The following is an 11,468-nucleotide window of genomic DNA, read 5'->3' on the forward strand; positions in this document are numbered from 1 at the left end:
GTACAATTATGGAGTTATGAATGTACAATTATGGAGTTACGAATGTACAGTTATGGAGTTATGAATGTACAGTTATAGAGTTATGAACGTACAGTTATGAAGTTATGAATGTAAAGTTATTAACATATAGTAATAAAATTATGAACATATACTCTTATAACGAATCAGTCTGAAATTTTATTTTTTTTAAAAAAGGAGATAACAGTGCCGTTAGGCACTGTTACCCGTGTCCAGCATGCATGCTGGACACGGGTCCAACGCATAACGATTGGACAATCCGGTGGGTTAGCCCAACTCAACCCAGTAATCCTATAGGGCTAATCCAATTACCTTATTTTTTTATTGGGTTGATTTTATTGGATTTTAACCCTATAATTTTCAGGGCTTATTGGGTCAGCCCATTGATTTAAGGCCAAATTGACATCCATACGAGTAGCAATCATTATACCCTACACCACGGCGCACATAGCATTGTGCGCCGCGCGCCTCCCAAAACGACGTCGTTTTGAGGTCGTTTTGGGAGGCGCGGTAGGAAGTTGCTGGGATTATGTGTATTTGTTCACACAGTTATGTGTATTTGTTCATACAGTTATGTGTATTGGTTCATACAGTTATGTACATTTTTTATACAATTATGTACATTCTTTTTATACAATTATGTACATCCGAATCAGAAAATTTGTGTGTATTATGTTAATAGTTTATGTTTATTATGTTAAAAGTTTATGTTTATTATGTATTATTTTAGATTATGTGTATTATCTTTTAAAAAGAGTATGTATATTTTGTTATATAATTATGTACATTCATGTATACAATTATGTGTATTCTAGTATAACATTATGTACATTCTTGAACAGCGGGTTTTTTTTTAAAGAAAAAACTACTGCCATTCACTAGGGCGGGAAATTTCAAAAAAAAAAAAAAAAAATTAAAACGACGTCGTTTTGCATCTGGGCGCATAGTGCAACGCGCGCCGTGGTGTAGGATATAAATTGCCTACGAGTAGTGTTTGTCGTTTTAGATCGTGGTCTACAGTATAATTGTAGACCAACGAGTTGTTGGGCTTGAATTAGTTTGGTTGAATTAGATTTGAGTTATATTTTAATATCAGAATAGTCCATAATAGATTGAATGAGTAAATACCACCTATGGTCCCTCGAGTTTGGTGGCATCGCCATCAATGGTCCCTAACTTCCGTAATTACCATCCGTCATCCTCCGAGTTGTCAAAAGTTACCTTCTAGCGTCCTTCCGTTACTTCCTTCCGTCTCAGCCGTCAAAATGGAGGGTAATATTGTCATTTGACTTATACGAAAAGAGTTAATACCAGCTAAGGTCCCTCGAGTTTGGTGGTTTGGCCATCTTTAGTCCCAAGTTTCCATATTCCATTATTTTCCTTCTTTCATATTCTCTTCTTCAAATGTATTATTATTACTATTATTTATAGTTATTATGAAATTCTTATTATTATTACTATTATTTAAAGTTATTATTATTATTATTAAATTATTATTATTATTGTTATTGTTATTATTATATTATTAGCATTAAATTATTATTATTATTGTTATTATTATTATTATTTTTATAATATTCATATTCATATTATTATTATTATTATTATTGTTATTGTTATTATTAAATTATTATTATTTATTATTATTATTATTATTATTTTGAATTATTATAACTATTATTATTATTGTTGTTGTTGTTGTTGTTTTTGTTGTAGAAGAAATGTACAAATGCTATTATTATTATTATTATTATTATTATTATTATTATTATTATTATTATTATTATATTCATATTATTTTTGTTATTGTTATTGTTATTTTTATTATTATTATTATTAAATTCTTATTATTATTACTATTATTTATTGTTATTATTATTATTATTATTATTAAATTATTATTATTGTTGTTGTTGTTGTTGTAGAAATGTGCAAATGCTATATAAGATGAGTGTATTTAATAAAATCAGAAAATTAGAGAAATAAAAATCTGGAGGAATGGAAAAATGGAAAACTGAAAAAATGGAGAAGGAAAACTTAAAAAATGGAGAAAGAAAACTGGAGAAATGGAGAAATGAAAAACTGGAAATGGAAAAACGGATAAATGAAGTAAACGACCCCTATACATTTGTAAATTTTCTTTAATATTGTATAGGAGAAGATGGAGTTGGAGTTGGAAGTTGAGAAACCACCAACTTTCTTTAATATTGTTTGGCCAAGTTTGGGACTAAAGATGGCCAAACCACCAATAATAATAATAATAATAATAATAATTTAATAATAACAATAACAATAATAATAATAATAATAATAATAATATGAATAATAATAATAATAACAATAATAATAATAATAATAATAATAATAATAATAATAATAATAATAATAATAATAATAATAATAATAATTTAACGCTAATAATAGAATAATAACAATAACAATAACAATAATAATAATAATAATAATTTAATAATAACAATAATAACTTTAAATAATAGTAATAATAATACATTTGAAGAAGAGAATATGAAAGAAGGAAAATAATGGAATATGGAAACTTGGGACTAAAGATGGCCAAACCACCAAACTCGAGGGGCCTTGGCTGGTATTAACTCTTTTCGTATAAGTCAAATGACAATATTACCCTCCATTTTGACGGCTGAGACGGGAGGAAGTAACGGAAGGACGCTAGAAGGTAACTTTTGACAACTCGGAGGATGATGGGTGGTAATTACGGAAGTTAGGGACCATTGATGGCGATGCCACCAAACTCGAGGGACCATAGGTGGTATTTACTCTAGATTGAATTATTTATTTTCTCAAATTTTATAAAATTTATTTTTTAAAATAGGATAATGATTTTTATTTATACATCTAATTTAGATTTTTTAAAATAATTATAACAAAATAATTATATTGTTATAATTTGTGCTTAATCATATTAAACATGGTTAAATTTTATTTAATATATAAAATAAATATTGTAAATGAAATTAATATTGTGTCATGTATGAATAGTATTAAGTATTAACTTAAATGTTACCAAAAAAAATCATTAAGCTTCCGAAATCAAAGTAACGCTCATCTCTTATGTGGTAGCGATATGATGGTTCTGGTAATAACGCAATAATTGCTAATTGTACTTGTTAAAGACAAGTACAACTTTGGTGTGTTTTTGAGTCTCATGTAAAAAGAAAAATGATTATAACTATGTTTTTTAAAAAAAATTAATTATTTAAATTATTAATCGAAAATATACCAAAACCCACTTATATGGTGTCGAAGTTTTAGAGATGAGGCCTTTTGGCGAAGCGAAGTCAATTTTGGGCCACCAAACCCTACAACTGATGAGAAGGCCCTATGGAGTAAAGGTAAGCGTGTACGTTGTCACACTCCCTGCCTTCCAAAGGTGCCTAGAGGACGGGCTAGACGCAGCAGAGCGACGACCCGGGAGCGGATTCCCCACTAGCAGGGGGACAGGAGACGACCATCTCAAGGCACATCACGACCTACAGGCAACATCGGCGAGACCTGCGAAGGCAACCCGATTGGGAGTCAGAGGATCCATAGTACCTGCAACCGGGAGGACTTCATATTCATCCTTTTTTAAAGCGGGGGGAAGGGTTCTCTTTTTTGCAACGGAAAAAAACGGAGCAGATTTGACTCGGCATAACCTAACGATACATCCAATGCCAATGATCTGTGCCTAGAATGCGTTGCTAGATCTCTGCTCTAGAAAGCTATACAGGCGCGCTTTTACCCCGGGCTTCCCTTTCATTACTTCTTTCACGACGAGAGAACCGCGTCCGCATCAGTCGAAGTGGTGGAGGGCCCCCTGAGTCAAAGGGAGAGCTTCTTCACTTCTCTCCAAGAGATACGATTCGGTATCTGAATCGGCTGAAGGAGAGTGAAGAGTCGGCTACTTTCTCAGCCCAGCCCACATGAGAGCCTCTTCTTTCTGGTCTACATCAAGTGCATTGAATGCCCCACAATCAGAATCCAAGAGGGTGGGCTGAGAACGATGTAGCCAACCAGAGCCTTGACAGTGAGAACGACAAGGCCGCTCTACAGACCCTTCTCACCAATTTACAAGAACGGCTGGAAGCCGTTGAGACAAAGATGGAAGAGGTGGAGCCGAGGATTTCTAGAGTCGAGAACGCCACAAGAAACCTTAGAGAGCAGGTTAATGTGGTCCACGCACTACAACAGCTCATGTTCAGAGGAGGCCAAGGTGGTCGTGGTCCAACAATAAACATTGCCCCTGAACATCCCGCAAGGAGCGAGAGTACAGAGTTTCAATCATAATGCTAATCTTTCGCCCCTATAGAAAAGATCATAGGAGACAACTCATTTATGATTCCAGCCGAGAAAAAAAAGGAAGGATCAAGAATGTTCTATATTTCAGGAGCTAGATCAGTTTCCGATGAACAAGTCAGAATTGCCTCAAAAAGAATTTATGGAATTGGACCTAAAAAAGCCATTCAGGTTCGTTATCGATTAGGTATCAGTGGGAACATAAAGATAAAAGAATTAACAAAGTATCAGATCGACCAAATTGAACAAATGATAGGTCAAGATCATGTTGTTCATTGGGAATTGAAGAGGGGAGAACGAGCAGACATCGAACGATTCATTTCTATTTCTTGTTATCGTGGAATCCGTCATCAAGATGGATAGCCCTTACGCGGTCAACGAACTCATAATAATGCTAGGACTTGTCGCAAGCTAATTCGGAAATGAAATAAGTATACCGAAAGTCCTTGGTACTTGTCTGATCAATCACACTGATAGCTTCAATAGTTCACTGAAATAGCCTTAGACCTGTTTTACAGCGTTCTCCCTAGAAGCCGTTGCTTGTTCACTATCTTTTATTTATTTATTTTTGTATCTCTCCTCTATGGAAAGAGGGGATGATACGTGGTATACCTTGATCGTTTAGTCAACGAGACGTACGTAAGTCGACATAGCTCCATGTATATGTTCTTTGGAGCTAGAACCAATCAATAGAATGAAATAATGGTAAGCCTAGGGCGACGAACATGGCTCAAGAGTGTCTATACAAAGCCCTTCTCTTCTTCACTCAAAGAGGCAATGCACCCTTTGAACGGTACTTGATTCATAAAGAATGATTCTTTTGAAGTTATACGGACTTTCTAAAAAAAAAATGCCACGCGGAGCGTGTCACGAGATATATCAAAATACCTCTCGGGCTTCTTACGGTAAGGCCAATGCGCCAGCCAGCCAGTGTGGTGGCGAACACGCTGTGCTCTAAGCTAAGCTGTTTACCTTGTAGACGGAGGAGATATAGAAAGTGTGTCGTGCTTGATTCATAAGATTCTATAATAGCATCTCATGGACCAACCAACCCGGATCTGCCTTCGCAAGTCTCTCTGCATTTTGGGAGTAGAGCATGCAGCAAAATCGAGCAATGGATCTTAGAAGAATTCCACTTTGAAGCACGACTCTTTCTATTTCTGTGCTGGCATTTTAGTTTTCTCCCGTCCTCTTTCAATCGAAACACTCGACGCAGATAGCTCTGTTGGCCCCCGCTTCTGCCTTTATCAGGCGGCGACATCCCCCCCGCCACAGCATAGAGGAGCTGCTCCTTAATCCGCGCTACAACCAATAAAAAATTTCTCCAGATCGATATATGATGCTAAACCGAGACTGAGATAGAGAGAGGGCTGTCCCTTTGTTGTCTCGAAGAGACAAAAGCACTCATATGAATGGTGCTAATTCACATGCTCTTTCTAATCTCATTTGGTTTCGAGAGCCTCCCTCTCCTCGTCCCTTACTCGTCTTTTGAAAGACGTCATCCTGGATTTTTTTCCCGTATGCCGGGGAAAGTACCTCACCTTTCTACATTCATTATTATGAAAATTTCTTCGGTCTCTATAAAACATAATGCAAAGCCCGGGTGGAAGTACAAACAAAAGGAGAGAAAAAAGGTAGAAAGGGGGGAAGAAGTCTAGTGCTAGTTCTTACTAACACTTCTTTATCTAACTTTCATTTTTGAGTGGTTTCTTTGTTCTCTTATTTGGATTGAAAGAAAAAAAAAAAAAAACTTCCCCTTCTTTCTCTTCTTTTTTTTATCCCTTCGACGAATTTCGGCTATGACCAATGCCCCACTAGCTAAATAGGCGTAAGAAAGAAAAAGCTACCTGAAAAAAATGCAAGGGATTTCACTCGACGAATTGCGTTTTGCCAGATCTATTTTTTTAGAAAGATTCTCCACAAAAAAAAAAATAGAAAGAATCTAAATAAAGGCGCATACGCGGGAAGGGGGCCCCACTACTTCTTCATTCAGGGGGGGGGGGGGGGGGGGGGGGGCGATACTAGCCTCATTACTTCCCACTGGGCGAGAAGTGCACCTAACCCACCTACCCACTCATCAATCACGGTGTTCAGCTGACTTGCACTGATAGACCCCTATTGTATAGGAATGAAGCGGCCATCTTTTTACTGTTGTCAATGAATCTCTTCAATGTTCGATTCTACTCTATGTTAGAACATTTCTGTGAATGCTATTCTGATCTAAGTGGTCTTATTCTTTGTCCCGTGCTAGGAAGCATTACTCCTCTTTTCATTCCAAATTTAAGAATACGACCGATACGATTAATTGGTCTGTGCGCCTCTCTTATTACTTTTTTGTATCCCCCTGTTCTTTGGATACAATTCGATCCTTCTACGGCCAAATCTCAATTTGTGGAAAGTCTTCGATGGCTTCCTTATGAAAACATCAATTTTTATTTGGGTATAGACGGTATCTCTTTATTCTTCGTGATATTGACCACATTTCTGATCCCTATTTGCATTTTAGTGGGTTGGTCTGGTATGAGAAGTTATGGGAAAGAGTATATTACAGCATCTCTAATTCGTGAATTTCTAATGATCGTCGTGTTCTGCATGCTGGATCTTCTACTATTCCATGTTCTTCCCGAAAGTGTGCTAATCCCTATGTTGTGCAGAGCTGAGCATCTTCTATTCGCTCGAAGATCTTATTCTCCGTGATTTACACAGTGAAACCTATCCGACTATCATGAACCTATTAAATAACCTTTGGTAATCATGAGGGTAGTCTCTATCGGTATTGGAAACATCTTCATTTCTTTGATTCATTCCGTAGCGCGAAATCCATCTAAACAATCATTTGGTTATGCGGCTTTGCTCTAACCGAAGCTATTGCCTTGTTTGCGATGGCCTTTTTGATCTCATTCGTATTCTGATCGAAGAAGTTTCATTCAACCAACTATCTTTTTGAAGTAGATAGTTCACAGTGCTTCTTCTATAGATACTGGAAAAGCAAACTCATGTTTCCACTCTATTTTCATTACGAAGATGTATCACGTCAGGATCCGTTGCTCAAACCGAATCACGCCAACGTTATGGAAGTTCCTGGATCGTGTAAAATAAGAGTAGTACCAAAGGCAGCACCTTCTATCAAAAATGGAAAATTGGCTATGGAGATTCCGTGCGGTCAGAAATTCATACAGACACAAAGGACTTCGACAGGAAAGTCGTTTCGATCCAATCCATTCTTTAGGTCAAATAAAGAAAAAAAAAAGGATATGTCAGTGACCTAGCACGACAAATCACTCTCCGAGGGCATGGAATGTATTCTTTTTTGGTCAGAATCTCCACAGTAATGTTTCTCTGTTATATTCTCTGGTCGAAATACGAGAAAACTCCATTCAATTCTCGATGGAAACGGAGTTTTGCGAATTCTCCCCGGAACTGGAAGATCATTTCGAGATCTTCGAACATATTCGAGGGTTCAATGTGAATATTGTCACTTCGGCCAACACACAAGATGAGACTTTACCACCCCCGTGGAGCGGCTTTTTGCAAAAAGATGAGGGGGAAACTCAGTAAGATGTCGGAGAAGCAAAATATACGAGATCACAAACGTAGATTGCTCGCGGCTCAATATGAATTGAGACGAAAGCTTTATAAAGCCTTTTGTAAAGATCCCTATCTTCCTAGTGATATGCGGGACAAACATCGTTATAAGTTGTCCAAGTTGCCAAGAAAGAGTTCCTTTGCACGAGTAAGAAACCCATATATTTTCACGGGTCGCCCTCGTTCCGTATATGAGTTCTTTCTAATTTATCGTATCGTTTTTCGTGGATTAGCATCTCGAGGTCCTTTGATGGGCACAAAGAAATCGTCTTGGTAGCACTACCAAACCAATAGAACAAGGGTTAGCTCCGCAGCAGGTCTACAAGCAAGGTAAATAGGTCCATTATCGGCCGGCTCCGGACCGAAAAGACCTAACAGAGTAATCCCTTATCTCGGATCATTGGGATTGAAACTTGAAAAGGCCGGGAGAGAAGATTCATAAATAAAATGATTTGATTAATTATTAATTAATAAGTAATAAAGCAAGGCAGGTCACTTTTATTTACCAGCTAGCAACAAATTGTTGCGCAAAGGGAGAAGTAGCTTAGCGACCATTATATTCTAGACATCGTCATCGTACCACACATTTTTTTTTAAGTAAAGTCATACTTTATTAATAGAAAAAGAGAAGCCGAAGCCAAAACAAAGTTCGAAAGCACTTAGACCCCACATGACCTAAATCCTACAAACTAAACAAAACTAAAAAGAGTAAAAAAAGATTACAAACGAAGGCCCCCGGGGCTATAACATGCACGGCCCCAAGTCCCATGCTAGCATAACACTAACACTAGACCAAATACTAGGCTAAGTAATAATAAATAGTAAAAGAATGCTACCAAGTAGTATGTAGTATATAGACCGCACGCCTGCTCGATGAATGAGAATCAAGTATAGTATGTCAGCATCACAGCCCATCATATAAACGCGTAGATGGGTGACAAGGGAAAAACCACCTTGCGTGTCACGCGCCATAGCACTTCCCCGCCAGCTGCACCATAGCGTCCCAGCACTATAATGCAATCTGACCGGGCTGCAACCACAACCGCAACATCTCCTGGGGTGCTATTGACTGCGCTGTTACAAAGCAATAATACACACCTCCCCATCTAAATATAAAGGCAAATATCGGCACACAAGCCTAAGTCTAGAAATAACATAAGTAGTACAAGGCAGCTCACAGGCCAAAACTTCGGCACACAGACCGATATAAAAACAGAGCAGCCAATAGCATCAACCGCGATCAGCACCAGCAACGAACCAGAACCGACCCTAACGGGATTAGCTACTATGGGCCAGTAGCAAGCCTGGACTACCGCCAATGGATTTGAAAAACCCCTACCCGGCCACCGTTCAGCCCGGGCCAGTATGCAATTTCTTACCGCTTGCACCAACGTTGAGGCCTGGTCTATCTTAAAGGATGCCTGCAAAGGCAGAACCAAAGGAAGTCCGTAGACCAGTCAATGCCTCGGAGGCCAAAGAAAGAAACCTGCAAGATAGGAACAAGATAGAACAAACAAACATCTCGCTCCCTTGACCCCAGCTATCCAAACATCAGTTATATCAAGGTGAGTGTATAGGTATTAACAGGCTGACGCGACCAACCGCAAACCCCAGTAAAAGTAGCCCGCCCCCCCGGAGTCCAGAAGGAACTCTGCTACTATTGGTCAGCAGCAAGCCTGACCAGGTCAACGGATTTGACTAGTCCTGCCCGGTGCACCGTTCAACCCGGACTAGGGTGCCATGTTGTACCGCCAACACCTTACGTTGAGACTCGGTCCCGACAAGCAAGACTTCATAGCCTCCAAGAACACCTCACACACTCTCTGTTTTTAGCTCACATCACTCTATCTTTTCCTTTCTCTATTCCCTCATTTTACCACTCATTCTTTCTCTCATATTCTTTTCCTCATTTCTTTTCACTCTATCGTACCACACATTTAATTTTGTAAAACATCATTCTACCTAAATAAACATCATAACTAGGTAGTGTTGAGATTATTATTTGAGGTGTTACGTTTCATTTATTTCCTTAGCTTCTCTCTGCAATTAACAATTTTTATAGCAGTAGCAAAGATGACGCAAGCCGTGGCAGTGTCCCCCAGCAAAACCCTGGCTAAGGCAGCTGCTGTGGCACTTGTTGCCCACCACACACACCCCAGTAAACTTCTGGCTCCTATAGTTGCAAAGCCTTGCTTCCACCTTCATTATTGGACCCCCCATATATCTGCAACCACACCCAAATTATATAAATATTATTTAATTTATCTAATCAATTTTCATTAATGAAACACTGAAATTATTAGTCAAGCAGCATAATTGTGACTCTCTTAAATTAAAGGTTACTATTGTAACAGAATCAATAATACTCAAAAAATCTGTAATTATTAAACATGTTAGATTAAATGAACAAGAAAGGTTGATAGTAGGTGGGGACATGCATGGGGAGGCAAGGACTCCAGGTTTGCGGTTTGCCTATTATAAAGTATGCCAAAATCTTTTCTAAGTATGTACAAATTCAGAATTATCACAGACACATTCCTGTACTGAAACATAGCATCTCATAGCCTTAGAAACCCAGACCTCATTCAAGAGCTCTATGAATGTCTGGAGCCTTCTTGTTCTCAAGAGCCTTGGCTTGGCGTGTTTTCCTTTTAGTGCCTTTTGATTGCCTCATCACTTAAAAAGAGGTTGGGAGTTCGAACCTATCGTATAAAAAAAAAATAATCTGACCAGCACTTTGTCTCTTAATTGGGCAACCCAGTGCGGACATGGATTGATCTTGAGTATCATACGGGCTTAAAGGTGCCTCCTACAGTTAGAGCCTACTTAGGATACCTTGTGGTTTAACCAAAAAAATAAAATAAATTACGACTAAAAGGACACAACAGTTAAGCAGGCCCGGCCCTGAGCAAGGGTGGGCTGGGCCCTTGCCCAGGGCCCATGCTTGGAGGGGGCCCACTAGGCACCTACCCCTTTTATATATACTATATATGCCTTAACCAGATGTTATGCCATGGAACCGTGTTCACCATGGTTGGTGAACACGGTTCCATACGACACCGTTTAGAGTGAGTGGGACTAACGGTGCCCGTAAGTGGCACCGTTAACTCCCACCACTCACATTTTTTTTTTTAAAATTAAACGCACCATAGCATTTCCGCTTCTCCACTACGCCATTTCACTTCCTCTCCAAGCAACCTCCATCGCTTTGCTCTCTGGAACACCACTCTCGAGCTCTCTTCTATCGCTTCATCTTCCCCAGCCATTTCCTTCGATCACTCTCAAACACTCTGCTCCACAGCCATTCACCTCTGCTCTCGGATTCCTCGTTCTCGCATTTGTAAAACAAAATTTGACGTTCTCACGTAGCTATCAAAGGATACAGCCTCTCCATTGCTCATTCTCAACGTTCCTTCACTTGTATTACAGGTATTTTCGTGTTTATGATTTAGGGTATTTGTATTCTGTGTACATATTTCGAAATTTTGAAATGGGGTTTTGAATGTAATGTTATGAGCTTATGAATGTATATCTGTAGCATTATATACGTG

This window comes from Ipomoea nil, unplaced genomic scaffold (genome assembly GCF_001879475.1).
Source record: "Ipomoea nil cultivar Tokyo-kokei standard unplaced genomic scaffold, Asagao_1.1 scaffold2921, whole genome shotgun sequence".
NCBI lineage: Eukaryota > Viridiplantae > Streptophyta > Magnoliopsida > Solanales > Convolvulaceae > Ipomoea > Ipomoea nil.